Source organism: Acanthochromis polyacanthus, chromosome 11 (assembly GCF_021347895.1).
Source record: "Acanthochromis polyacanthus isolate Apoly-LR-REF ecotype Palm Island chromosome 11, KAUST_Apoly_ChrSc, whole genome shotgun sequence".
Taxonomy (NCBI): domain Eukaryota; kingdom Metazoa; phylum Chordata; class Actinopteri; family Pomacentridae; genus Acanthochromis; species Acanthochromis polyacanthus.
In genome coordinates, this window is record NC_067123.1 from 13,192,470 (window position 1) to 13,219,922 (window position 27,453).

Here is a 27,453-nt window from a genome sequence, read left to right on the forward strand (position 1 = left end):
CCTCTCCAGCGCTCAACATTGGTGAACATTGATAAGAAATTATCAACATCAGGGTCAGACAGACGCTCTTGCCTTGAAGCAATATCCCAATACTTGTCGGTCTTCAAGGAATGGATCAGTTGCTTGATAATATTTGAGCCCACAATGAGGTCGTCATGCTGACCAGGTACGATCAACGTGGGTAACACACTCCATAAAGCTGCATCTCTAAGTCATAGAGACCCTCAGGCTGCGTTTGCAACCCACCACAGCCAACCAAGACGATGTTCTCTTCAGGTTGCTTTTTTTCAGGTAAAACACCAGCAGAGCTGAGTTTTTCTACAGCATTCTGACTGATGCTACAAGCCATAGAGCCAGAGTCTAACATGCCCTGAAGCTGAACGCTGTTGTTGACAAGAACTGGAGCATAGAAGAGCTCGCTGAAAGCTTGGATCTTCTGTGTAGCTTGAATGACAACTCTAGATCCCTTAGGAGCTTTAGCACAAGTTTTTTCATAAAGATCGGAAAGGTCAAGCGGATCAGAGAGGGAATCAGACACTTCACCCACACTGCCCCTCTCCCGGTGTGGGTTATTTAGTTTAAATTGTCACTGGGCTGAAGACAGCGCTGGTTGTTCCGCTGAGGACAATCTTTTTTCCAGTGACCAGTAGATAAGCATTTGAGACATCTGTTTTCACATCTGCAATGAGGCAAGGTAGAATGATCCAGACTCTCACAAACCCTGCACGGCTTCTGAGAAGGCTGAGACAATGCAGTTCGGTTACTAGAGTTCATTGTCACTTGTGTCTGTTGTGTGACCAGTCTGTCTAACAGGTTCACTAAACTCTTCATACAGTCATTGTCAACATTGGTAACAGTAGAGGGAGCTGGTCCTGACGGCCCCTTTTCATCGTGGACAGCAACATCACTGACCACAGGCACATGGCACTGAGAATGAACTTCTTGTACTGCTGCACTTGGCTTAAGCGACTTTGTTCTGGCAGCCCTAGTTCTTTTCTCCAGCATATGTTCATCAAGTCTATCCTGTATTTCACAAGCTGTCCATTTCCCTGCAGCTTTAAATTTGAACACACTAGCGAGAGACTGATCAGGACAGTGTTTTATGAACATCATGCTGACCTCATGGCCTGGGTCACCGATGCTACGGCCCTCTCTAAGTATTTGTCTGCTACATCCACTGTCTTATTCAGCCTGATCCAATATTCCATGGCATCCTCACCTGGCATGGGCAGAGTGTTGTAAGTCTGCTAATGGCATGCTTGAGTATCTGAGTTCACTGAAATGTTGTTTTAAGATGTCAAAAATAGTGTGAGGATCAGCAACATGGTCAATAGCGGTGCCGTTACGTAGCTTTATCCTGAGCACATCACCTGCCTTGCCCATAAGCCTAGCTAGGATTTTTGTGACTGTTCGTGGACTGGGATGGCACATTTCTTCAAATACAGGGTCATAAGGTTTTGCCACTCATGCACTGTAAACTTGTCTGAGCCATCACCTCTGTATAAAGGCGGTTCTCTCGCATCTGAGTTCAAAACTACATTAACATTTGGGTGCTTGGTCTCCACTGACTGCACAGAAGATCCAGTGCTCTGTGTGCTCCTGTCTAACTGCAGCTTAGCAGAAATAGACTCACCTAGCTTTTCAGCTAACTGTGCGATGAGAGAGTTCAAGTCTGTGCTCTGATCAACCTGACTAGGCATGGTGTGACTAACATGTCTTGTGGAAATTAGTTTTGGAGTGTCAAACACTGAGTCTCTAAACCCTGGTGTTCTGGCTCCCAGAGTTAAGAACCCCTCTACCAACTCCAGTCTGGTTATAAGTCTCACGATCAACACCCTCATCCTCCCTATCAAGGAAATAAGTCTCGGCCCCCGCCATGTTACTATCACACGTGAAAAAAAAACGTGAAAACAATTAAACTAAATTAGAACATGGTTACATCACCCACTGACAGTGAAAACCAAATTAGGTCACAACCAAAATACAGTAAGAGCTAAATACACTCACACAAACCTCAAGAAGAAATATTGTCCATCAGTCCAGCCACATGGAGTTAGAGAGAAAAAAAGAACGGCGGCCTCTATTTGTCTTTTTCTGAACAACGTCCACTCCTGGACGATAAAGCTGCAGTCCACGTAAAATAAAAGTTGCTGTATGGACAGGCACAGTACCTGAATATCCAGAAGATGAATGACAGCAGCTTACCTTGGTGAACGATCTGGCGTCGCTCCTCAAACTGATCCTGGAAAAGTCTATCTTCAATCTAGATAAGAGATTAATATTGTTAATTATGCTAGTTTACCAATACTACATCATCATCAGTAGGTATTTTATGTAACCGGCGTGTGTGTGCTCCTCCGTGATTCCACCTACACACCTGGTATTATAGTCCTGCGCTGGGTTCTGTTGTTTCCTTTTTGTCGTGTGGGGAATAAAGAGACGGCTCGCAGAACGTCGCTAACATACGTTTATTACCTTCTCTTCAACATGCAGTTAATGGTGGCTAATCACGTGCCATACGCCGCTCAGTCTCTCCAACACAAAAATGTCCTTTATTAATTGTCCATACCGTCGCTACGTCTCTCCAATGTTCTGTCTCTCCGATGTGCAGGAATAGTTCATCAATTAAGCATCCATACCGCTGTTCTGGTTTCCCTCACGTGAAGATAAAATTCATTCCTCTCGTGTCGGTTCCAGCAGCAAGTTCATTTTCATCCAGCTCCGTTACTCCGACGTCCTGTGTTTTCTTCCGGCGCATATTAGTGACCTCATCAAACTGCGACCTCTTAAAAAAGATGGTAATAACTCCAACAATAATAATAATAAAAAATGAAACACATTTTAAACAATACAAAACATGAAATAATTATTTACATGAATCCCTGGAAGTTGGTGGAATTTCATATATGAAAATACTGTTATTATTTCAACCTGGTTACATTTACATAAAAAAGAAAAAATTAAATAAATTCTGGGATGGTATTACTGAATTATTCTGATAGCGAACTTGTACAGACAAGTAAACAATTCATTAATTTATAGTCATTAAATAAGAGTCAATTCATTGATAATAACAGGTTAATTTCAACCAGATGACAACATGGCTACAAAGGTGACAGACCCCATCCCATCATAATTAGCAACAGTACAGACAGGTTCACATCTACAGGAAATGTCTGGTAAGTAAATAGTGGCTATTTTGGACTCCAAAGGCTAGCTAGCACTCTGCTAACAGGCTAGCTAACACTGTGCTGAATTTACTCACTTTAACCAAATTGACATTTTCACCAAAGCATCAACAAGTACCAAACAAGTACCAAACATAACTTACTTGCACGTCACTCGTCCCACTAATGCTGTGCTTGTGCTTGTGCCTGGGATGAAAAGTTCTGGACTCTTTCCAGAAACTTCTCCCGAGTGACTGCCAATTTAATCAGTTATTTTCATGCTCGTTGTTGCATGGTCTTGAAGGGATTTTCTCTTTTTGTTTCTCAGCTTCTCAGCGCCACCTTTTCGTTTTTGGGATTTTTTTTTCCATATTTTGCACCGACTCGCATCCATCCAAAGTCGCCATTAGATGTCTGTCTCGTCTATGTGTGATTGACAGGTGACAGCAGCTGCAGAGTGAGAGAGTGGGTGGGACTTAACCACCGCAGCGATGAAATGTGATTGGCTATCAGTAGCAATCACAGGTAAACCAGCCTATGGTATCAGGAGCTGTCCAGCTGTCAGCTCAGCCTCCTTGTGGAGCGGACCATCGCGCTGTTGGCGGTGTCGCGCTAGACTTTTTATTTTCTCGTGGTCCAACCGGCCCACAGCCGCATCGGCCCCCCGGGGATATGCCCAGTATCCCCGAACGTCAGTCTGCCCCTGTTTCTATGCTACTTTTAATAGAGGCTTTTCCCCATCCTCTATATGTACATGCACAAAAAAGCAGAATATGAACCCTTTAATGAAATACTTGCTTTGTTGTAAAGAGGACAACACTTGAGTTTCTGTGTGAATTAGACAAATGAAATGTAATATGTTACCCAGTGAGCTTTAGCGGAACTTTGTAGGTGGATTTTGGTATCTTTGGACAGACTTGTTGTTTCAGTCTTTTAGGCTGAACTAAGCCATTCAGCTTATTCTTTTGTTTAAGGGCCAAGCTACCTGATAATTAGGTGTTATGTAAATGTGTTTCATGGTGATGACGAAAAGTCTGAAATTCAAATGAGGCGTTTTTGACACTCCAGAAGTAACATTTCCTGTGGACTTGAGACTTGTTTATGTGGCGAGATTGAGGCTTTTATGCCCAACAAAACCCAAATACGGTCATGACAATGCCACCTGGGAGTTGCACCCAGGAAATCCTAACTCAGGTTTCTGTCTGTCATTTACCATCAAGGCTGCACAGATTTCATGCGACAGGGGTGGTTAAACAAACCATATTTTGGTTAAACAAATTTTCTTAACAAATTTATGTTACAAAAAAAAAAAGAAAATAATGTCCCACACCAGTTAAACATACTGAATCAAGGAAAGAATGGGCAGGAGGGAATAAAAGCAGGGCTGGGGCTTACCATGAAGCAGGATAACCAAAAAGAGAAGAGGGGTCCTCAAATTAATTACCCATGCCACTGCAAATAAATACTCGTACACACAAAACCAAAGGAAAAGGGGTACCATGAAGAATGCACCACCACCAGGGATTAACTGCCGCAGTCAGCCACAGCACCTGACAACAGACACAAAAACAGATTAATAAAACATGTCCAAACTAAACATAACTGGTGTGGACAACAAGACCACAAAATAAAAACAAAACAAGAGAAAGTGGTACTAATTACCAAGTACTAATTACATCAGTACTTGCCACTAAAATAATACTTACAAAAGAAAAGACAACTAAATTAACTAATACACTGAATGAAACTAAAATACCAATGAAACTAAAATACCAACAAGAAATTATTAAATTAATTTCTAAATAACCAACACAGAAACCAAGTCAGAGCAAATGTTCTACAGTCGTGTCACCAGGCATAAGCCATCCGGGTTCCCAACAGCTATGACACAATCGGCCTCTGTGCAGAACGGGCTCAGGCACCACTCAGCTGTGCTGGGCCAAGACATGATGTGCTCCGAGCCGGCCGCAAAAAATAAAAGGAAACCAAAGCAATACAACAAATTTACCCTTTAGGCGCCAGAGTTTTTTCAATAAAATATTCAGTTTTGATATCATTTTTTTCAAAAGGTTGAAACTTGAAAATGGTTAGAGATAAAGGCAAACTGTAAATGAGAAAAATCATCAGTATGACCCAAAGTTTGTGATGGGAGTAAATTCACTCATCTAATTTGCATATTATGACATCACCAGGTGGCGGACATATGGATGACATAACTTTATTGATGTTTATCGATCAAGATGGCATTACTGGGCTCAGAATTTGTCAGATCCCTGTCTCCACGATACCCAACAGGCTCATCAAAAGGTCTGATCCACTTGTGATACTCTTCCTCATCTGTCAAGCAAACCCAGACATCATCATCTTCTTTCGTATTGTTTCACTTTTTACAATGGGGCTGTGAACGCCACTGCGGCCTCCACCGTTATTATCAGTGCATCTTCTCACACGTCTGCCGCTATTTCCGCATATTTTTGCATCCCCGCTATCTCCCTCCCCATTAGCGATGCTTTGACCACCCCTGCTACACCCACCACGTCCCCTCCTACCACCCCGGACCCGGTGAAGCAAAGTATTGGCTCCAGTATATGCTGCTTGTGGACCGTCATGGCGCACCGACCTGCTGCCGTTACACACACATGCAGCGTCACTTTTTGTCTCACTGGACGACTGATCATCTTGATCAGAGGGTGAATATTCCTCTTCAGAATCTGAGTAAGCCATTACTTGACCAAGTACTTTGTCAGCATTGACCAGGGTCCTCATTTATAAAGCTTGCGTATGCACAAAACAGGGCTAGAAAGTGGCGTACGCCACTTTCTACGCAAAGGTTGTGATTTATAAAAACAAACTTGGCATGAGAATGTGCGCACCGGTGCGCCAACCTTGATTCTTGATGCTTGCCTACGCACAAAACAGGGCTAGAAAGTGGTGTAAATCACAACCTTTGCGTAGAAAGTGGCGTACACTGTGTACGTTGTGATTTCTAAAAACAAACTTGGCGTGAGAATGTGCGCACCAGTGCGCCAACTCTGATGCTTGCTTACGCACATTTTGGAGACAGAGAAAACAGCAGTGCCGGAGGGTGAAGTGGTGAATTGAAACCAGATTGATCTCAAACCTTTATTATTATCACATATTAGACTTGTAGAGCCGGATAATCATAAACCCTCTTTGTTGTAGATGTTCATATAGTTTGCCATTCGGCCTACGACTGTATTTGCAGAACTTTGTTCATATATCAACAGGGGCGGATTGAACGTTATTTCATTCGGTCGTTTGACCGAAGGGTCGGTCCACATCTGGGCCAGTGCGCTGGTCTTTATTAAATAATTTTGTTTACTGATCACCTGGTGCCTGTATAGCTCATTGGATTAAGCAGGCGATCCATTTGCAGGGGCTGGTCTCTGATGCAGCGGCCCGAGTTCGATTCCTGCCCGTGGCCCTTTAATGCATGTCTTCCCCCTACTCTGCTCCCCATTTCCTGTCACTCTTCACTCCAACTATCACAGTAAAAAGGCTAAAAAAAAGTAAATAACTTTGTTTATTTATCCATATGCGGCCGAATGGGATGAGCGTCCAACCATTAATCAGCCCTGTACAGGCACGCAGGCACGCAGGCCCACATGCGTCACACCACAACGTAATAATGCCAGCTGTTTACGATAACATTATAAACATGACCAGTCAGTACATCAGGCTTCCTTACACTGTGGGTGAACAGGCCAACATTAAACGGCAATTTGCAGCAATGTCCGGTTTCCCAAATTTAATCGGAGTAACTGACTGCACTCATGTGCTCCATAAGGGCTCCGAGTGAAAATGAATTTGTTTATGTGAACCGAAAAAATGTACATTCAATCAGTGTACAAATTATTTGTACATCGGACATGATCATAACAAATTTAGTGGCAGGGTGGCCTGGGTCAACACGTGATTCATTCATCCTGACGCACAGCAGTGTAGGGAAAAGACTGTAGGCCGGCGCTGCGTAAAATGCCGTGGATCAGCGGCTTATTTACATACAGATACATTCATGAGTTACTTTGCATTGACCATTCATGGTAAAATGTGGGTGTGTTGTGGGCGGGATGTGAGGTGGATCCACTTGCACAATCTTCCAGCTGGTGTGTGACTATAAAGGGAAAATTGCGTGCAGCTGTGCTTACGCACAGTTTTATAGATCGGGGCGAAGGGCATACGCCCATTTCAGATTTTCATCGTACGCAAACTTTTAGTATGGATCCTACGCAATGTTTTATAAATAAGGCCCCAGACCTCTTGGGATGGTGAGTTTTCTCGTTCTAAAATGTCACGTCTTGTGCTCTGTTACGCTCCGACTACGAGTCTCGTCTCCTCGGTTTTCGAACTGTATAAACTCCAAAACTTTGAATGAAAACACGCCCACAAATGATGCTCAGATTGAAGTTCCAGATGTCCGTCATCTCCTGGTATAAAGTAGTCACTACATGAGGCACTGTATTTGAAGCTATGGCTTGTTAAGTTCAGCAATGTTGCTTGTCGCAATACTGTGACTTAGGCGCTTAAAGGGTTAGGAAAAACCAAACAGCAGCACGTCTCAACGTGTTGATGATGGTCTGGACGCCGGGCAGCTAAAAAGACAGATAAATCTAAAATTTAATAGAGAACCCATGGTGACACCAGTGTAATAAGCACTTTGAGTGCCCCAATTTCTTCCTTGTAAAGCTTTATGTCTGACCTTAACTCCTTGAGTCCTTTAAGGAAAAATGGGTCTGAGTTCTTATGGGTTAAAATCAACCTGCCCAATTTAAAAGGGCCAAAATTGACATACCCGGAGAGCAGAGGATGTGAACTCTGAGAATACAGCCTGTAACGCTCTTCATGACAGATGCAGGTTGTTCTTTTGGAACGGGCGTTTATTTTTGACAGCATCTGGAGCGATTTCATCCTCACACACCAGGTTCATGCCAAGCTCACATCAGACTAACGTCAATCTAACGCCGTGAGAACTGTGATTGTACAGTAGAAGTACTTTCAGAACAGAATTCTCAATAACAATCACTGTCCAGACATTCACAAACAAATAAAACCATACCTCGTTGCACTGCCAGTCATGAGAGTGTCCTTAAAAGTCTTTGCAGTCCGTAAAATAACTGAAATGCATTTAGATCGGCTCGGGAACCTGTCCTGCGATCGTGCCGTCCCTTTCTCAGTCCGTGGCGGAACCAAAACGTGCAACTTTAATTCCTACATGGAACATTAAACCCTTTTACTGTTTTAACTAATTAAATTCATCAAATTACAAGCTATGAAATACTATTTTTAATATTAAATTAAACCACATGAACTTATTTATAATGTGAACACAAACCTTAAGTAATGAGCATTTACACTCCCACCAAAATCACTCATTTAACAGAAATGTGATTTTCTTACAGCATAAAGAAAATAAAAAATTGGGAATCTTGTGAATGGGTCTTTCTAAAAGGTTGTTCTTGTATGTGTTTTCCTTTGTCGTGTATGTTTTCAGCGATAAACGGCTTCACCTTTCTCACCATGCCACCTGAACTTGGGTAAACTTCCACAACCTTGGCGAGTTTCCATTCATTTCTTGGTGAGCTGTCATCTTGAAGGATAACAATGTCTCCTACTTGCGAGTTTCTTGATATTCCTTGCCATTTCTGTCTTTGTTGAAGATTAAGCAAGTATTCTCGTTTCCATTTTTGCCAGAATTCATCTGCTAGAAACTGCACTCTTTTCCATCTCTTGCAGAGGTACAAGTCTTCCTTGCAGAACTTTCCTGGAGGTGGAAGAAGAATCTATGATTTCATGGTTAAGATGTGGTTGGGTGTAAGGGGTACTGGGCCAGTTGGGTCTTGAAGATGTTCAACACTTAGAGACCAACTGTTGATGATTGCCATTGTCTCATAAAGAAACATTCTCAAAGTTGTGCTGTCAAGCTTATTTGCTGACTTATCAAGCATACCTGTTAAAATACTTCTTATTGTTTGAATTTGGGGCTCCCAAACTCCACCCATATGGCTCGCTGTTGGTACATTCATAGTGAATTCACAACCAATTGCTCTTTGCTGTTCTTGGTCCAGTCCCTTAAGCAGTTCAGAAAACACTTTCCTTGCACCCATAAAATTTGTCCCCTGATTGCACCTGAATTGGCGCACAGGTCCTCTGATGGTGACGAATGTGCGAAGAGCGTTCATGAAGGCATCGGTGGTGAGATCGTCCAGTGTCTCTATGTGCACGGCTCTTGAGCATAAGCATGTGAACAAAAGTCCATATCTTTTTACATCATTTCTCCCTTCCCTTATGATGAAGGGGCCAAAACAGATTCCAAAACGATTCCAGAATAGGAAAAGGGAGGTGATGTTTCAGTCCTTACTTCTGGCAAATCTGCCATTCGTTTAACCTCAGTGGTTCTTCTGTATCTCCTACATTTTAGGCACTTGTAGATGTGAAAGGAGACAACATTCTACATCCAATGATCCATATTCCATTTGCTTGTAACTCATTCATAGTCATGCCTCTTCATATCCTCACTCATGATGATGCTTAACTAGCGGGCCTTACACATTAGACTTCCTTGGAAATATTGCTGGGTGCTTTACATCATAGTGTAAAGCTGACCGAGATAGTCGTCCTCCCACCCTCAGGACATTGTTGTTATCCAGGAAGGCATTCAGCTGTCTCAATTTGTTTCGTCCTTTTAAGGTGTTTCTATTTTGAAGCTTGAGTTTTCTGATGTCTTCAGCAAAGGCTTCTTCTTGTACTAGCCTGATAATGAAGATCTCAGCGTTTCTGCTTTCTTCAAGACTAGTTGTTTCACTGTTTCTTTGTTGAAGTCCTTTTAACTCTCTGATGAATCTTCTGAGTCTGGCTACAGCTCTTACAACCAGTCAAAAATATTTTGTAAAGCGATTTATCAGTGAATTTGCTTCCTTTGACTTGACTGTGTGAATGCGCACTTTGTGAAACTCTGGATCAGAGTCTTCTACTTTTGAAGAAATTCAAAAGTGGAGCACAAAAACGAAAAGCCCAAAAGGAAAAGGAGTGTCGCGGGAAACAGCTGTTAAGTACGATTCCAAAGCTCACTGGGTTTTTTAAGAGTAAAAGTAGCGTTGAAGAGGAGCGAGGGGATGTACAGGGGGAGACGCTGAGCGCGAGCAAAGCTGACACCACGGAGGGGCCCGGAGAAGCATCCCCCGAAAACACCGACAGCAGCAGTGGCAGCAGCGATGTTGAGGGGGCGAAAAACAAGCACCTGCGGGAGGAGGACGTGTCAGCGCCATCCACCTCTCAGCCCCTTCCCCAGCCTTCCACCAGCTCCAGCTGCACTCCCTCAACAGTGGAAGAATGCGCTGAGAAGGGGGAAGAAAAAGGCGAGACAGCGTCAGGAGGAGACGCAGTAGATGACCCCTACAGCACAGACCCGGCTCGATGGGGACAACCTCCTGTAGTGAATGACAAGGTGCGTGCCTATTGGGCAAAAATGGGGCCAGTACGCTGCCAAAACAGGGAGGCTGATGTGTCTTCTACTTCTCCCATCTTTGTCTTATCAAATAAAAATTCAGTTTGCCAGAGGAAGTCAGGTCCTTTGAGCCAGCTGGACTCTTGCAACTGAACAGCAGTTGTTCCTCTTGAGGCATGGTCGGCTGGGTTGTTATCTGAGCTGACGTGATGCCACTGTTCAGGATTTGAACTTGATCTTATGCGCTGGATTCGATCAGCTATGAATGTATGAAACCTCTTTGCGTCATTGTTTGCATAGCCAAGGACAACCTTTGAGTCAGTCCAGTAAAACTCTTGTATGCCGTCGATCTCAAGTTGCCTTTTAATGACATCTCCATTGTGGACTGATGTTAAGGCTGACGATAATTCAAGCCTTGGGATGGTCATTACTTTGGTAGGTGCTACTCTTGACTTTCCAAGGACAAGTGAGCAGTTCACCCTCCCCTTTTCGTTAGTTGCTCAGAGGTACGAACATGCACCATATCCACAGGAACTTGCGTCTGAAAAGTTGTGAAGTTCGTATTGCTTAACTTCACCAAAGTCTAATGATTTGTAGCTTCTTGGTATCTTTAGACCTGCCAAGAGTGGAAAGTCCTTAAGCCGTGACTCCCACCGTGGAAAGATCCTCATCCCAGGTTACTTCGTCTTTGCATAATTCCTGAAGGATCTGTTTTCCAACAAGTATGAAGGGTGCCACAAGTCCTAGAGGGTCGTAGACAGAGGCGACGGTCGAAAGAACCCCTCTCCTTGTCTTAGGGTTCTCTTTGACTGTGACCCTGAACTGAAACTTATCTGCTTCTATGCACCACTGAACACCAAACGCACGCCCAAGGTGAGTTTCTCCGAGGGCCAAGTCTTGATCTTTAATTTGGGTTCTTTCTTCAGGTGGTATTGAAAACATTACTTCCTTGTTGTTGGATACAAACTTGTGTAACCTGAGGTTACCAGTTTTGCAAAATGCTCTTGACTCTTTGACCAGCTGTACGGCTTCAGCAGGTGTTTGTACACTTGTTAAGCCATCATCGACGTAGAAGCTTCTCTGGGTGAACCTAATGGACTGTTTTGTGGATCTTCTTGACTGAACTGTCCAAGACCCTGTGCTGCCAAGTGTTTAATTCCAAAGTTGGCACACCCAGGAGAAGAAGCTGCCCCAAACAAATGGACTCTCATCCTGTACACCAAGGGTTTGGAGTCAAGGTTTCCCTTGTCCCACCAGAGAAACCTGAGATAGCCTTGATGCTCCTTTGGGACGTGAAACTGGTGGAATATCCTTTCCACATCGCACATTATGGCCACAGGCCCTTTTCTGAAGTGACATAGTACTCCTACTAAGGCATTGGTCAAGTCTGGTCCTGTTAAGAGATGGTCACTGACAGAGGTATCCTGATCGCTATCAGACTATGTACCAAACAATCGAAAACCACCCAACTCTTGCCAGGTTTGTGGGGGTGGTAAACCCCATGGTGAGGTACATACCACACTGGCTGACTGTCAAGCTCAGACTCTGGTACTTTCTCTGCATCTCCTCGAGTTATTATGTCATTCATAACATTGACATAATCCTTGTAGTAGTTATCATTTTTTCTCAGTCTTCTTTCCAGCGAGTTCAGTCTTTGAATGGCACATTCTTCATTGTCTGGGAGAAGAGGGTTTTCTGTTTTGAACAGAAGTGGAAGTTCAGAGTTCTGGTTTCCGGTCGATGGAGTAGGTAAGAGAAGAGACGAACTCTGTCAGAAAATGTGATTAATACATTCATTGAGCCTTAAATAGACTATAAAGCGCACTAAAGTCTACGTTAAAGTTACGCCATAACATCTCGGATGATATGAGGAGAAGTCAGCGGAGGAAAAGCACGAAACAAGCCCAAACTCAAAGAACTATTACTCCATTTACATGCAGCAAGCCAAACATGGCGTCTCTGGCCACAGAGGCTACCACCGAAACAGCGCCAGATACCACGCTATCCCTGCGGATGCTGACAGGAGTTACAGGTATCCAGAGAGACTGTGTTGGTCCAAATAAAAGCTGAAATAGTGACATCTTTTAAGGAAATAAAAACAGACCTAACCTCTCTCCGCGAAGAAACTAAAGCTGATATATGTGCGCTAAATGATAAGCTAGTTGGTGAGCTAGCACAGCTTAGCTCAACACAGGCCGAAACAACGCGTAATGTGGAGGAGATGGGAAGCACACTGAGTGACACCATGGACAGGGTAACAGAGCTGGAAAACGCGCAGCAGACGATGATGAAGGAATACAAGCGGCTTCAGGACAAATGTCTAGACTTAGAAAATAGAAGTCAGAGACAAAAACTTTCGGTTGGTCGGCATTAAGGAAGGGGCAGAAGGTGGGAATATGATAAACTTTTTAAAAGACTTTTTTCCTGCGGTGCTGGGGGAAGAAAACTTAGACTCCCCCCTGATAATAGACCGAGCCCATTGCACTCTAGCCCCGAGGCTGACCCGAGGAGAGAGACCCCGGGCCATTCTGGTTTGGTTACATTACTACGCCGACAAACAAAAGATCCTGGACATCGGGAAAAAGAAAGGGAAACTCGTATTTCAAGGAGAGCAGACACACATCTTCCCTGACATGAGTCCGGAGGTCAGCAAACAACGCGCTGCTTTCAACCTTCTGAAAAGGAAGCTGCGAGAAGCCGGCGTCACCTACAGCCTATTCTTCCCTGCCCGACTCATCATCTCTGTGGATGGGATTAGACACTCGTTTGACACTCCACAAGCCGCTGAAGACTTCTTCAAGCAGAAAATCGCCAAAGGAGTTTGACTTCATGTGCAAGTATATATACCAACAATTCATAATTCACAATAAATGTCTGTTATACCTCGCCAAAATATGATAAATACTCCGCCTATGTGAGGTTAACAATTTGAAATACAAATGACAGCTTATATGTAAATGTAACGGGAAGCAATTACAGATCTATAAACAATTATACAATTACTAGATGAAATAGTGCATATGCTTTTTTCAACACATAGTTTGTTAAACCTGAAAGGCAACTAAGATTAAGACATATTTTATTCACAATTTCTTCTCTATTTACCTCTTACTACTGTTTAAATTTGTTAGAACAGTACTTGCACCTACAGAGTTGATCCAGTGACTGCTGGGAATAGTAAACATAACAGATGGGATGTTATTTTACCTGACAGGTGCGACACAACAAAATAAGAATGCAATTGAAGTTTACCACAGCCTGGTACCCTGACATTGATCACTTCTTTATTATATTTTATATTAGACAGGATATAAAAGGAAGGCTCAGGTACTTTTTGTTATTATTTTTTTGTTCCTTTTTTTCTGAGGGAGCCCAGATAAAGGGTTTTATCTCTTCCTCTTTTGAGCTGTACGGTACAGCTATGTGCTTTTGGGAAAACTCTTTTTCCCCTAACTGCTTGTTTGGGAAGTGGTGGGGGGTGGGGTTGGGAAGTGGGATTGTTAAGGGATATTGTGTTTATTGTTGGTTACATGTCAGAGCACTCACACATGCACATCTAGATGTATCTGTTTTGTCCTTATCCCCCCAGTGGTTGTTTATTTTTCCTTCCTTTTTTTCTCACCTCATTTATGGTTGTTTGGACTTTTCCTCAATTATCTGTTTCAAGACTAGCTAATGGCAAGAAACAGAGATTCTTTTAAGTCGATTGAATCTAGCGTAGCGAAATTTGTAACTTGGAATTGCAAAAGCTTAAATGGTACAGTGAAGCGCAATAATGTACTCTCGCATCTGAAAAAGGTAGGGGCAGATGTTGCCTTTTTACAAGAAACACATCTCAAGAATCAAGCCCATAACCATTTACACAAACCATGGATTGGACATGTATTTCACTCACAATTCAACTCAAAATCACGTGGGACAGCCATTTTAATCAGTAAAAATATCACATTTTCACCTACAGATATAATTTCTGACGTAAATGGTAGATATGTTATAATAACAGGTAAAATCTATAATACTTCAGTAATCTTTGCAAACATCTATGCCCCCAACTATGATGATGAGAAGTTCATAGGATCAGTACTTACTTCTTTACCCAACCTTCACACCCATAACTTAATCCTAGCTGGCGATTTAACTTGGTAATGGATCCAGTGTTGGATAGATCATCAAAAAAGCAATATTCCATGTCCAAGTCAGCTAAACTACTGCAAAATTTTATGAATTCCGCTAATATTCTGGATGCTTGGAGACACATGTATCCAAATACTCTTTTTTTTCTCAACCACACAACTCCTTTTCTGGGATAGATTATTTTTTCATAGATTCTAAGCTGCTCTCTTCAGTAAAATATGTCAATTATGAAGCCATGGTCCTGTCCGATCACGCTCCACTAAAACTTCACCTTGATTTCCCTAACAGGCATACATCCTGTACCTGGCGAATGGATAATAACCTATTAGCAGATGAAGCCCACATAAAGTTTATAAGATCTCAGATAGCCTTCTATATGCAAACTAATGATACCTCAGATGTTTCTCACAGTACTCTATGGGAGGCTTTAAAGGCATTTGTTAGAGGCCAAATTATATCATACAGTGCACAACTACATAAAAAACAAGATGAAAAAAGGGAAAAAATAATTGATGAAATTATCAACATAGATTATGAAAACGCAGTAGCACCCAGAGCTGAACTGCTTTCAAAGAGGATATCATTGCGAACAGAGATTAATCTTCTTTATACGTCAGAGACAACAAAATTAATAAATCGCTCCAAACATAAGTATTATGAACACAGAGAGAAAATAGGAAAATATCTGTCCCATCAGATAGGAGCATATGAGGCATCTAGAGTAATAACTGAAATTCGCACAGGCTCTGGCTATGTGACTAGAGATCAATCAGATATTAACCCTTTAAGCTTCAGTCAATTCCAGCCGTTTTCAGTACAAAAAAATCGCTAATATTCTATTTTTAAATAAAAAAAATTACGAAAAATACAGGGAATATTGGACGCACATCACGAGGTGCATTTCCTTGAAAACGACCGATTCGTGGATTTTATACCGACTTCAGGACATGTTTTGGACAAAATAGTTTACTGGCTTGTGTTGTCTGGATGTAAAAGGTTGGATTATGGCCGTTTTTTGTGGAATCTTTTTTTCTGTGTGTAATAATGAACCCGGAAATGTGAGTCGCGCTGTGTGCGTTGAAGCCGTGTATAGAGAACGGATGGATGAATATTTGTTTTTGTCGGACAAATGTGTTTTTCTCACCTGCTGTGGTAATCATATCTGAAAGTGGTTTATACCGGCGTATTCATGAGAATCTAAGCTTTCCATCGGCATATAGTGTTTGTATAATCGGGTTTGCAGCCGTTGGACATTCTTGAAATTCCTATGCAAATTAGTAGGTGTACCGCCGGCGGTACACCTACGACGCACTGAAGCGTAAAGGGTTAATGAGGAATTTAAACAATTCTATTTTAAACTGTACACAACAGAATCAAAAAAGGAAGCCAATCTTTTAAAAGTTTTTTTTTGATAACCTAGCTATCCCTTCGATCCGTGTTGATGATAAAGAACTTTTAGAAGAGCTCATTACATTAGAGGAGATTATAGCAGCAATACGTAGCCTACAAAGTTCCAAAGCACCTGGCCCAGATGCTGGGCCACCTTAACCAATGTGCTAGGGAGACTGGAGCCTCGGGCCCTTATTGCTCCAGGGGCCAATAGGAATATCAGAATATAATATTATTTTGTGACTTGTCTAAAGTTCTGTCAATCAATCCATTGCGGTATTATACGACCAACCCATCCACCGCTAAGGGCCCGAGGGCAAACCTAATGGCCAAAAGGGCCAATCACACTTTGATTTCATCAAGCTCTTGTATGATTTATTTTTGCAATTTGTCAATATTTCTGTCAATCTCACCAATGCGGTGTCCATTGACCAATTACGCTCTAAGATGATGACTACGACAGTACAGCCAATCACATCACATGACGTCTCGCTGCACATCGATGTAGCAAAACTATCAACAGTGCGAAGAGAACTTTTCCCGAATGTATGTCAGGAATAAAGAAATTCAAAAGTGGAGCACAAAAACGAAAAGCTCAAAAGGAAAAGGAGTGTCGCGGGAAACAGCTGTTAAGTACGATTCCAAAGCTCACTGGGTTTTTTAAGAGTAAAAGTAGCATTGAAGAGGAGCAAGGGGATGTACAGGGGGAGACGCTGAGCGCGAGCAAAGCCGACACCACGGAGGAGCCCGGAGAAGCCTCCCCCGAAAACACCGACAGCAGCAGTGGCAGCAGCAATGTTGAGGGGGCGAAAAACAAGCACCTGCGGGAGGAGGACGTGTCAGCGCCATCCACCTCTCAGCCCCTTCCCCAGCCTTCCACCAGCTCCAGCTGCACTCCCTCAACAGGGGAAGAATGCGCTAAGGAGGGGGAAGAAAAAGGCGAGACAGCGTCAGGAGGAGACGCAGTAGATGACCCCTACAGCACAGACCCGGCTAGATGGGGACAACCTCCTGTAGTGAATGACAAGGTGTGTGCCTATTGGGCAAAAATGGGGCCAGTACGCTGCCAAAACAGGGAGGCTGATGTGTCTGCTTCAGAGTGGCAGTTTAAAAAGCAGAATTGTTTTTTAGCAAAGCATTCTTTAAACGCAGACTTGTTAATGGGGAAATAGTGAACAGAGAATGGTTGTGCTATTCCCCACTAAGTGGAAACATATTTTGTTTTGCCTGCAAAATTTTTGGAGGTCAAAACAGAAGCAAGTCACTTTTCTCCACTACAGGATTCTCTTATTGGCAGAATGCATCTGTGAGAATAAATGAGCATGAAAACAGCCAAATTCACCGAATGGCAATGATGGCTTACATTAATGCGTCAGCTGAATGTGGAGTGGTGGATTCAGAGCTCAAAAAGCAGTTTCATCAAGAATGCCAATACTGGACTGATGTTCTTCAGCGAGTGGTCAGTGTTGTAAAATTTCTCTCTGAGCGAGGACTAGCTTTTAGAGGGAGCAGTCACAGATTTGGTGATGTTCACAATGGAAACTATTTGGAATGCATGGAACTTGTCAGCCAATTTGATCCATTTTTGAAATCACATATTGAAAAATATGGAAATGCTGGAAGAGGAACACCCTCTTATCTCTCTTTGAATGTGTGTGAGGAGTTCATTGAGTTGATGGTCAAAAAAGTGCTCAGTGAAATAATTGGCAGAGTAAAAATGGCAAAATATTTTTCCATAAGTGTTGATTCCACTCCTGACATTTCTCATGTTGACCAGCTTACATTTATATTAAGATATGTGTCACCAGAGGGATCCATTGAAGAGCGCTTTGTTAAGTTCTTGCCCATATCAAGCCACACTGGAGAACATTTGTTTCAGTCCTTGACACGTGTTTTAGAGGACATGGAAATAAACATCCAAAATTGCAGAGGACAGTGCTATGACAATGCAAGTAACATGTCTGGCACCTACAAAGGTGTACAAGCACGGCTGAGGGAAGTCAATTCTCTTGTTGAGTGGGTACCCTGTGCAGCACATACACTGAATCTTGTTGGTGTAAACAGTGTTAACTGTTGTGAAGAAACAGAGCAGTTTTTTAATTTTGTGCAAAATCTATTCAACTTCGCTTCAAAAAGCACTTCAAGATGGCAGATAATCAAGGCAGGGTTGCAACCCAATGAGAGCAATCAGATAAGACACTTTAAAGTCGCTTTCTGATACGAGATGGTCTGCATATGCAGATGCCACAAAAGCACTTTGCTGCAATTATGCCAGTATTCAAAGCTCCCTTCAACAAATAGCACAGGATGACAGTGTCAACATAAGCACAAGAGAAGAGGCTATAGTCGAGTCATTTTTGGGGGTTTCGTGACCAACCTCTCCGAACCTTTTTTTCTTTATGGATTTGGCATTCTAGACCATTTTAAAGGAAAATTAGCTCCTATATACCTGCCAAAAATGACGGCTAACTTTTTTACAGCCCAAAATTCAAAATGACCGCCAAAGTCGCTGCCACTGCCTATATCTCAGTAACTAATTGAGCTAGGAGGTTGATTTTGGTGTCTAGACATAGGTTTTTGGGGTCAAGCATTCCAATACTGCCATTGCTTTACTTGTAAAACATGTCCATTACAGCGAAATCCAATTTGGCCACCAATATGGCCACCGATATACATTTTTTTTGTTTCTCGACTACCATGTGACCTTGAAAGCTGTTGTTGGAGTCAAAACAGAGGTTTTGGGGCTCAAGCTATCTTTTCATGTCAATTATAGTCTGTTAAACTGATTACATAATCAAGAAATCCAAGATGGCCGCCGGCTGCTATTTTCAAATGCAATGAAATTCATCATATCTGGCTCCAAATGAGCTAAAATGACCTGTGAGGTGTCATTTCTTGCTATTCTCACCCTGATATGAATCCGTAGTGGCCATTACTGTCCAGATCAACATCAATTTTGAAATGGCCACCGGCGGCCATCTTGGATTACACTACAAATTTGATATTGCCGACAAGTTTTTTTTCCACATCTTGACTGGTACAGTTTACTTTAAAGTCCAACCTTACTTCACTTCATCACCACACCATTTTTTTTACTTAAGTCCAACTTCAATAGTCTGCGACATCACTATCACTACTGGAGTCACTAACACTGCTTGAGTCACTATCAATGTAGTCACTGCATGAACTCGCACTAGCAGAGTCACTCTGTGCTTCATCGCCGCTCTCATCACTGTTGACGTCTGTGTTCGGCTTGGGCGGTTTTGGCATGGACTATGAAAGTGGGGGTTCTGTCGATCGTACAGGTAGACAAAACCTGTTGACCAGATGCCATCCATGTCCTATCGGTGAAGGGTGTCTTTGCAGCTGGTAATACCAAAAGCAAGACACCTGGAGAAGCAAGGGCCGCAAAGTGGAGGGCCCAGAAGAAGAAGAGCACTATGTGATTGATGCCAGACTCTGACAGTCTGTATCAGCACCTGCTTCGGGCAAACTATCTAGCATATTTGCAGAAGCATTACCAAAAAAAAGATTAAAAAAATAATTTTTCCCGCTTTTTTTATTCATTTTTTATGGGTGCATGGGCAGATGAGGGGGCCTCAGGGCCTACACCAAGGTTAAGGCGGCCCTGCCCAGATGGGTACATTCCTGAATTTTATAAGACATTCACAGCACAGATCTCGCCCATCCTCCTCAGAGTTTTTAATGAATCCTTTCAAAGAGGACTTCTGCCAGAAACATTTTACCAGGCTTCAATTTCGCTACTACTTAAAAAAGGGAAAGACCCATTAGAACCAGCATCTTATAGGCCGATAAGCCTGCTAAATGTTGATACTAAGATTTTAGCTAAAATATTTGCTAGTAGACTCGAAAATGTTCTTCCATGTTTAGTTCACGAAGATCAGACTGGTTTTATTAAAAACAGATAGATGGTCCATAATATTCGTAGACTTTTTAATATTATCTATTCTTCAGATCCGAACCCCCAGACTGAAGTGTTGATAGATAGATAGATAGATAGATAGATAGATAGATAGATATCCCTTGATATCCCTTGATGCAGAAAAGGCCTTTGAAAGGGTTGAGTGGGATTATCTTTTCTCGGCCCTGTCAAGGTTTGGATTTGGTTCCAGATTTATTTCATGGATCAGGCTCTTGTATGCTTCTCCAAAGGCATCAGTGCAGACAAACAGACTAAAATCTGATTACTTTAAGTTAACACGTTCAACAAGACAAGGTTGCCCTTTGTCACCAATGCTTTTCGCCTTAGCGATTGAACCCCTTGCTATTTATTTATGCTCCTCCTCTACATACACTGGGATTTTTAGAGGAAATGAGGAGCACAAGGTTTGTATGCTGATGATTTATTATGATATATTTCCAAACCCTCTAAATCAATACCTGTTATAATGTCTATAGTAAAGACGTTTGGGCAAATATCAGGATATAAACTCAATATTGCCAAAAGTGTTCTGTTCCCCATTAAAATTTTGGAAGATCAACAACTTCTGAATACATTACCTTTTAAAATCTCTACACAGTTTACATACTTAGGAATATTGATAACTAAAATGTTTGTAGGCCTCTATAAAGAGAATTTTTAAAAAGCTATTAGACAATACTGCACAAGAGCTACAACGTTAGTCCCACCTATCTATATCATTAGCTGGTTGAATCAATGTAATTAAGATGAGTATTCTCCCCAAATTTCTTTTTTTCTATCAATGCATTCCCATCTATATTAAAAAATGTTTTTTTTACTAGTATAGACAAGATGGTTTCTGAATTTATATGGTGTAAAAAAAAACAGAATAAGAAAGGCTTTCTTGCAGCTACCCAAATCTGAAGGAGGAATGGGTTTACCCAATTTCCAGTTCTACTACTGGGCATGCAATATCAAGATGATGGCTTACTGGTGACAAAAACAATCTCCAATGTGGTTAATGATAGAAAAAGCAAGTTGCTCCCCCTCTTCCGTGTCAGCTATGCTGTTCTCATCAATGCATACTGATTCTCTGGTCAACCCAGTTGTAACTCATACACTTAAAATCTGGTCCCAGATTCGGAAAAACTTTGGATGGCAGGCTGGCTCTCTTCAAAGTCCAATTACTAGAAATCATTCCTTTGCACCCTCTTTTAAAAATAAAGTGTTCAACGACTGGTTTGAAAAAGGAATCCACAACTTTGCTGACTTGTTTACTGACAATGTATTCTCATTATGTATTCTCATTCCTTTTTTCACCTGCGTAATATTGTAAAAATCAGGAACATTCTGTCTCAGAGTGATGCAGAAAAATTAGTTCATGCTTTTGTTACTTCCAGGCTTGACTATTGCAATTCCTTATTATCGGGTTGTCCAAATAGTTCTCTCAAACATCTACAGTTGATCCAAAACGCTGCTGCGAGAGTACTGACAGGAGTTAGCAAAAGAGATCATATTTCCCCTATACTTGCTTCTCTTCACTGGCTTCCTGTTAAATCCAGAATAGAATTTAAAATCCTTCTTCTGACATATAAAGCTCTTAATAACCAATCTCCATCATATCTTAAAGATCTGATAGTACCTTATTATCCTAGTAGAACTCTTCGCTCTCAAGCTGCAGGCTTACTTGTTGTTCCTAGAATTTCTAAAAGTAGAATGGGAGGCAGAGCCTTCAGTTATCAGGCGCCTCTCCTGTGGAACCTGCTCCCAGTTTGGGTTCGGGAGGCAGACACCCTCTCTATTTTTAAGACCAGGCTTAAAACGTTCCTTTTTGACAAATCTTGTAGTTGGGGCTGACTGGGTGACCCACAGGGGTTCGGCTTGTGTCTTCATTTGCACAGCTGACTCCTTCTTGGACGTCCCTTCGTTCTGCCTCTAGTCATGCTGCTATAGGCCTAGGCTGCTGGGGGACTTTTCTTGACGCACTGAGCCCTTCTCTATCTACCTTTACATTTAATATGTATACCGTTATTGCAGTACATTCACTCTGTTTCCCCCTGTGCTATTTCTCCGAGTGTCCCTGGTCCCAGAGCTGGATGCTTCAGATCTGCGGTTGATGTTCCACCAGCTGGTCCAGTCTCCACCATGTCCACTGTGGGATGCTGCTGCTGACCTTCCTCCAGCCCTCTGCTTCCAACTCCCTTTTTCCACCAGTCAACTCTGCATTGCCTTCACTATACTGTTATGCTAACTTACATACTGTTTGAATTTTACTGCTAGCTATATATGGAGTATGTTTAATGTCAGAGCCGTACATCATAAGAGTAAATTATGAGTCAGTTTTCAATGTTAGCTTATACTTTGTCTGTGTCACATATCCTGTCATGCATGTATCCAAATGTGTGTTGTGTTTTCCTTGCTTTCCCACCCCTCCCTCTTCTCCCATCCCTCCCCCTTGCCCTCTTCTGTCCTTCTCAACCCGCCCGGCCAGCAGGCAGATGGGTCCCCCCTATATAGAGCCGGGTTCTGCTCGAGGTTTCTTCCCTGTTAAAAGGGTGTTTTTCCTTGCCACTGTCGCCTTTGGGCTTGCTCTGGGGGTCAGGCATTTGGGTTCTGTAAAGCGTCTTGAGACGAGTTGACTGTAATTGACGCTATATAAATAAAATTGAATTGAATTGAATTGAATTGAATTATTTGAACAAATCCAAAAAAGATACAGTATTCCTCGACTGAATTTCTTTAAATATTTACAAGTACGCAATTATGTACAACAAAACAATCCTTTCTTCCCTAATTTACCAAGCCGCTCCCCAATGGAATCAATACTTTCACAAGATCCCTCTGTTCCCAGGCTATATATCAAAATTTTTTATTAAACTTTCACAACTAACGGGAGCTCTTGGTATGGATCATCTGAGATCGGCCTGGGAGGATGATCTGAGAAGGGTGATCACTGAGGAACAGTGGCTGACAGCTTTGGAACAAACCCGTAGCGTTTCAGTGTGTGCGAGACATGGCCTCTTACAATTTAAAATAAGACACCGATTACACTGGTCTAAAGAAAAGCTTCATAAAATATTCCCAGAAGTAGATCCATCATGGTAAATGGACTTGCTCTTATATAGCGCTTTTCTACTCATCAGAGTACTCAAAGCGCTTTTACAACAATTGCTCCCATTCACCCAGACACACACACATTCACACACTAATGTCCAGGTTTCTAATCAACCTGCAACATCAGTCAGTATACATTCATACACCAGTGGAACAGTCACTGGTAGGCAATTCGGGGTTCAGAATCTTGCCCAAGGAAACTTCGGCATGCAGCACATGACTAGGCGAGAGTGGGAATCAAACCGTGGACCCTTCGATCATTGGACGACCCGCTCTACCACCTGATCCACAGCCGCATCGTGTGATCGATGTGGAATGGCACCAGCCTCTCTGGGCCATATGTTTTGGCATTGCCCAAGGATAACGGGTTATTGGAACAGCATCTTTCAGACACTATCCAAAACATTAAATAGACCTGTTGACTGTGATCCTTTGACAGCTATCTTGGGCATTGTCGATCCTAGTGTATTAAAAAGCAATGCAGAACATAATATGATTTCATTTATCTGCTTGATTGCAAGATGATTAGTCCTTCTTAATTGGAAGAAGAAGACTGCACCAACATATGTAAATCTTATGAAAGATGTAATGACACACCTGGAACGCGAGAAAATAAAATTCTCCTTGAAAAAACAGGAGAAATTTTTTAAAAATAATATTTGGCAACCTTTTATCAATTGTTTCAATCAAATTATTATAAGTTAGCTGGACTCTGGATGCAGTGGTAGAGAAGAGGAAAGGAGGATGGAATGGAATGAAATAGCAGGAATTTTTTTCACCCTCTTATATGTATCTATGTATATGCTTTTATTTTATGGGTTTTTTTGTACATTGTAGATGTCTATATTTTTTCTACTGTTTGTGTTTTGTTTATGATGTGCTACTGATTTACTTTATACATTATGAAAATCAGGTGTGTAATTGAGTATCTGACTGCTGTTTATTACTATGTTCGAACAAGTTAATAAAAAATTATAAAAAAAAAAAAAAGAAGTGGAAGTTCATAGTGACCATCTTCCTTCTGTCTGATACATTCTGTTACTTTAGGCAAGAAGCAAATGTCTTCCTGTGAAACCTGATGGTTGTCTGCTGCATGGTCTGTGAAGTCTGACTCAAGAGCCTTGATGATGTCTACTGAGTTTATTTCTTTGACCTTTTGACCTTTTTGTGTTTTGCAGACAAAGTGTACTGCCTTCTTGAGCTCAACTGATGGTTGTGCAATAGGTGTCACTTGTTGCACTATGATTCTGTGGCTGGTTCATATTGCATCACCATAGTCACTTGATGGATTGGACGAGCCAGCAATACTCCAGCCAAGATCTGTGCATAAGGTTGGTTTTCTTCACCTGAGAGGATTTTTCTCGGAAGAAGTGCTTGGTGGCAATTATAGCCGATAATAAGGCCAACTTGACAATCCAGCTGTGGTGCAATCTTATTTGCTAGCTGTTGAAGGTGAGGCCACTTTAGAGCAGTTTCAGAAGTTGGGATGTGTGATCTGTCTGCTTGAACAAACTCTCTTGTGAAGAGTGGTGTCAGCTGAATCCTTTTGTGTAGATTATATCCTCTTACTTGAAGGTTAATCAGTTTCTGACATGGAATGACTGTTGACCTTGAGGACATTGTAGATAGCTGTAAATGGGCATTTTCCTCGTTCATATCAAGATCTTGGGCTACTTCATCCAAGACAAAGGTTGTATTGCTTTGTGTGTCTAAGAGTGCATAAACTAAAACTTCTTTGTCTGGCTGTTTTGTGGATGAGACCCACACTGGTACGATTGAAGATGTTTGTGTACTTAAGCCTTCTTGCATGACTCTGTTTGTGGTTGCTACTGTAGCTATTTCTTTGATGTCTTGTTCACCTTTTGAGCTGTCACTTCCTTTTTGAATTGTTGGTCCTCGATTACACCTGAACTTGTCGTCATGCAAACATGTTGGATGTCTCTTCTGACACCTTTCACATGTGCTTCTGTTTTCAAACACCCAAAGCAAAGCTTCTCTGCCTGCACAAACTTGACCCGATCTTGCACTGTTTTCTCAGCACGCTTTCTACACTTGGCAAGGTCGTGACCTGTTCTTTTGCAGAAAGTACAAAATAAGCTGTTGCTATGAGTCATGTTTGTGGCTAGTGTCTTTGCTTGTATTGTCTGGTTTCGTCTTGGTTTCTCACCTTCAGCACTCTTTACAGCTTGTATTGAGGATACATGGTCACAAGCGAGCTCTGCTTCCTTTGATATGAAGTCTACAAAGTCTCTGAATGGGGGATTCCCAGCATTAGCTACTCTTGCCTCCATTGTCTTTCTGTTCCATCTAGGAACAGAAAGGCCATTATACCTCCACTTCTCATAGGTGAGTCTGTACTTGCATTGCATGACCTTTAACCTTTCCTCTTGAAAGTCCTTTCCTTTTTCTGTAAGTGTTTGTGTTCTTTCACTTCTTCGTGGCCCTTGTGTTTCTTCTGCGGCTCCAATGTCTTTAGCTTCTGGCTGAGCAGATGGTTTGGCCGCTTTACTGGACGGTGTTTCAGAAGCTTTGCTTGTGTGAGACATTTTGAGGTAGGTTAAGGGCTGTGTTGTGAATCTAACTGATGAACTTGAGGTACACCCCCTGTCAAAAGTTTTGAGACACTTTCTCATTCAAATAATTTAGAACCCGTCTCAAACCTTTTGACAGGGGGTGTAAGTCTTCTATTATGTGTCACGTGTAAATGTAGGATACACTTTCTAACTGTAACTTAAGTGTAGCATCAAACAGCTGTGTCTATTCCTGAGCAGATTTAGGTCGTAAGCTAACTTAAATGTCAGCACAAACAATAATACTGCAATTGATAACTGAAACATGCAATTATGGACCTTAATAGTTAAGTAATTTGGTAAAGTTGCAGTAAGTGAAAGAAAATAAATTTACATTAATGCTGTGACCCTTTATATCACACTCCAATTGCTCCTTAAACTTAAGGTTTTGAAAACAAAAAATGTCCTTTAAATTATGCCTTTATCATGGACTTAGAAACTCAAATTCAGCTTATCTTATTTGATGTCTACTTAGCTTATTTACTTGTTAAACAGTTAAACCATAACCTTGCATTGATATCTTGTGGCATGTAACAACACTGAGCAACACGTCAGATTCGTCCAAAGCATGTAAACATAGCATAGCATGCAAAGCTATTAAACCGAGTACTTCATAGCAATTTCCAAATTAAACCACTTCTCACACCACAATAACTTGAAAGCAGAGGCAGAGCACTTGCTGGTGTTAGTTCGGACAACTGCGCTCTTAACGCAGTTCAATAATCTCCACTTGCCGTACTTTCATCAATATGAACGCTGGCTTTGCTTATCTGATGTGCCGCCGGGACTTAGTTGTGTCGCTGTCCAGTAGTCCTTCTCCCCTGCGTTGAGCAGGCGAGTTCTCACTGTAACTCTCTTCATGACAGACGCAGGTTGTTCTTTTGGAACGGGTGTTTATTTATGACAGCCTCTGGAGCAATTTCATCCTCACACGCCAGGTTCATGCCAAGCTCACATCAGGCTAACATCGATCTAACGCCGTGAGAACTGTAATCATACAGTAGAAGCACTTTCAGAAGAGAATTCTCAATAATTCTCAATAACAATTGTATTTGTGAATGTCTGGACGGTTCCAGACATTCACAAATACAAAAAATACCTCGTTGCACTGCCAGTCATGAGAGTGTCCTTAAAAGTCTTTGCAGTACGTAAAATAACTTAAATGCATCCAGATTGGTTCGTGAACCTGTCCTGCGATTGTGCCGTCCCTTTCTCAGTCCGTGGCGGAACCAAAAAGTGCAACTTTAGTTCCTACATGGAATGTTAAATCCTTTTACTGTTTTAACTAATTAAATTCATCAGATTACAAGCTATGAAATACTATTTTCAACATTAAATTAAACCACATGAACTTATTTATAATGTGAACACAAACCTTAAATAATAACATTCACACAGCCCATCCACAGCTTGACCACCCGCCTGGAGTAGGCCAGCAATCGCGCACACACAGCAGGGCTCCAGCTGATCGTCTCCCCCCAGCCAGCAGCTGGAGCCCTGCTGATCGTCAGCCATGCCAAAAGGAGCAGAGATTGTAACCACTGCGTGTAAACACGCACAACAAAGGAAGAGACCAGAGCACTCACGTATTGCAGACAGCGCACCTTGACAGCGATTACCACCGCTGGGCTGTCACACCAGAGAAACGACTGCACTCACGGACAATGCCACGCCACCACGGGAACAAGCAGG

At 42.1% G+C, this 27,453-nt stretch overlaps 1 long non-coding RNA gene across 1 annotated transcript; it reads right to left on the bottom strand.

The window, feature by feature from the left end:
* Positions 1–2,454: 2,454 nt before the first annotated feature.
* LOC127536014 (uncharacterized) lies at positions 2,455–27,453 on the bottom strand. Its single transcript, XR_007944995.1, has 2 exons — positions 27,348–27,453; positions 2,455–4,717 (listed from the first exon to the last, which is right to left on the bottom strand). It is a non-coding gene; the product is annotated as an uncharacterized LOC127536014 (long non-coding RNA).